We start from the raw sequence: 3,541 nt of genomic DNA, 5'->3' as shown, positions 1-3,541 counted from the left end.
TGTTCCCGCTACTTTCGCTTTTGCTATCTCTTCTTCTCAACTTTTAGCAAATTACCGTTTTATAACCGAATTTTCGTATTCAATCTTCAGTTTACGCGCCTTTTTTTTTTTTTTAAATTTAAATATATGCATATGTATGTGTATATATATATATATATATATTGGCACAAAATAATTAAAAAAATAACTCATTAAACTCTCATATACTATCAAATTCTAAAAGCTGCTAAAAAACAATTAGAATATACAAGCAACTCAAAAGAAAAAAGAATAATTATTTTGATGCAAAACCATCTAAACATAAATCGGGCTAATGGTTTTTAGGAGATATGTTCTTATTAATTTATATAAGACATAAAATATTTAAGATATTTAAGTTTATTTAACTATTTAAAGAAAATAAACTTTGGATTTGGTCTTGTAAAAATTGTTCTTCCCTTTTTAGTTTAGGTTAAAAATCTATACAAATGTTTCTAATCATCAATCTATGTTAATTATAAATTAATAACTTTTTATTCATACAATTCACATTTCTCTTTAATTTTCCACTTTCGTTACTCTCAAATCCTCACGTTTTATCCTCTTTGATCTCTACGTTCATTTATTTCTTTATGTTATAAGATAGTTATGGTTCAATTATTATCGTCCTTCGTCAATTAATATCGAGGCCAATAACCTATTCCCGTATTGTGGATAATTTTTCTAGGCATCTTAATTAAATATCACAAGGTAAGCATTTTTTTTTTTTATAATGACTCATTTAAAATAAGTTACAAATAACTTATTCATGATAGACTTTCAAAAAGAAATGCTAACGAGGCAATATCATTTACTGGACATGTTGATTACATAGAAATAAAAATAAAAACATTCATGTTGATACTCTTGTGATATCTTTTATCTCTATATACTTTTTAGCAGTTAAATATTTTAAAAGAATATCTCAATAATATGATGATAAGTATGTAAAAAAATGTATTAAATTCATCTAAATAAAATTAATAAGTACCGTTAAAAAATATTAACAATCTATATGATAAAACTTAGAGCATTTAGGGAACCTATCTATAACATAATAATGGATTATGATAGTTAAAAGATAAATATCTTATTACATGCACTTGTTATCATTGTTTAAGATATCATTAAGAGTCCAACAACTTAATAATAGTATAGTTGATTATACATCAAACTTAAGGAGCTTATGCTTAGTTGTGAACTTGGGGAAGACTTCGCCATTATTTAATTTATTAGTAGAAATCGAATAAAAGTTTCTCTTATACTATTTCAATTATTTCTAATAATTTTATTTTAAAAAAATTAAAATCAAAAAAATATTTTAAATTTCATACACTCATTAAATATCATCTTTCACGAAAGATTTATTCCAATCTAATTCTATCTTAATATGTTTTTATAGCTGAACATGATATCTCATATCCTAATTCTAACATGTCATATCCCATTAATCTTTCTAGTGGATGATATGGTTTTCAATCTAATATATAATTATCACTCTATTTTGATTTTAAAATAAGAATTGTTTTGATTTATTTACTTTTAAACCATAATTGTTGATCATGTTGAATTACTTTAGTGATGAGGATGACTTAGACAATAAAAAAATAATGGCATCCCATATATCGCCTTATTATTTCCTTACTTTGTCCTCTTAATGATCTTGAAGTTCAAGTTGCTACACCTTGTGATCTTATCCCTTTACCTATCACACCGCGGATACCTATCAAATACTCCTCAATGCACCTATTACTTTGAATTCTACCACTGTCAAACATTTTTAAGTTGATAATTTTATGTTGCACATATGTTTTATGCACCTACCATACAGATAGATAGAGAATTATCATTTTAACAGAGTTTATTGTCCTTTTGATTTTTTTTTTTTAAATTATTTATTTATGCAGGTTTTGATAAATTCAAATGTATACTATTGTCAACAATTGATATTTTAGTTATATAGGATATGAATGTTATTACCATCTCCAGAGGCAAACTCCCATTAGTACTTCGTTATGCTGCAAAGTTGTCCTATTTATATTAATATTAAATATATGTTGGGCAACTCTTAAATGATTATTTGCATTTGAGTTTGTCAATTTCAATTTCTTTGCAAGCAAATGATGATGACAGAAACATCTAAACTTGAATATACAAGGAATTTGATTTTAAAATATTCTTAGATATGTGATCTTATCATTCTGTACTCCAAGCTATCTTTGTGTTTATATGAGTGCTTCCCTCTTGTCGATGATGGAGTTAATGGATTTGTTATACTTTAAAAATTAAAGACAATATTATAATTTATAAAAAAAATAAAATTTATTTTTATGATCTAATAGTTTTGAACCACAACAAATTAAGCCAATTATAATTAATGGCATTATATTATAAATATTAATCCTAGTATTAAATATTTGGTCCTGTCTATGCGTGGACTAAATCTGTAATATCCGGGCTTCAATAACGACCCGAGACAAAGTTTTTATTTTTTAATTACTAATTTAAAATAATCAATTAATTTATTTTATTTTTATTTAAGTAGAATTTTGAGAAAAAATGAATTAAGGACGAGATTGAAAATAATTTTAAAAAAAAATGTGAAAATTTAGATTTTGATAATGTTTTTGAAAGAAAAATTAGAAATATGGGGTCAAAATACAAATAGAGAAAGTTCAACCACGTAGAACTGCCCAATCAGCAGCCTTGACATAGTAGAGCGCACCGTGTGACAAGACGCACAAATGTCGGTGCCACGCGAGAGGCCACATTGGTGATTTGCGTACCTCGCGATCGGATGGCTCGGGATCGATCCCCAGGCATGGATGACTCAGATTTGTTTTTTCCTTAGGCGCGATCACGATGGACGACTCAGATCAACGTGGGATGGTTATAAATACTTTGCATAACACGGGAATCTAAACCCTAATCATCAGCCCCCGCCGGAGAAGAAGAACCAGACACCGGAGAAGGATGCTGACCGCCTACTGTTGCCGCATTAGAATCACCACTGACCGCTAAAAAAGGTAAAAATTCTCCCTACCTGCTCAGAATTTGATTTCGAGTACCCCTATGACTAAACCGAAGTAAGAGGGACGACAGGTAAGAAGGAAACTGTGGGTAAAACTCAGCGGAGCTGTCGTGACTGAAACCCAAAATCCCTCTGATGAGCTCCCTTCCTGATTCCTGTTTCACGTGATTTTTTTATCATTGTGTTTACTGTTTTTTTTTTGTGCAGGGTAGCTGAAGAAAGAACATCAGCTGTGAAGGAGGACCGGCGAAGCCTCCGTACTTGGAGGTCCCCCCGCCAGTAAGTTCGGTTTTTTTGTGATATCCCAACTTACTGAGACCCCTAACATGTTTTTTTGCGGGGGTATGGCCAAAATTGATTAAGGCGAGGCGAATCGCCGCGTGGGTGGCAGAACCGGCGTTGGAGCACAGCAGCGGCGCCATGTCGAAACCCCAAAATTGGCTAGAATGAGTTTTGTACACTTATTTTAGATTTTTTGAGGTATTTTTAGGT

The sequence above is a fragment of the Carica papaya genome, chromosome 5 (genome assembly GCF_054855325.1).
Source record: "Carica papaya isolate Zhongbai chromosome 5, ASM5485532v1, whole genome shotgun sequence".
Taxonomy (NCBI): domain Eukaryota; kingdom Viridiplantae; phylum Streptophyta; class Magnoliopsida; order Brassicales; family Caricaceae; genus Carica; species Carica papaya.
The sequence above is the reverse complement of the archived record's forward strand: the minus strand, read 5'-3'. Positions refer to the sequence as shown.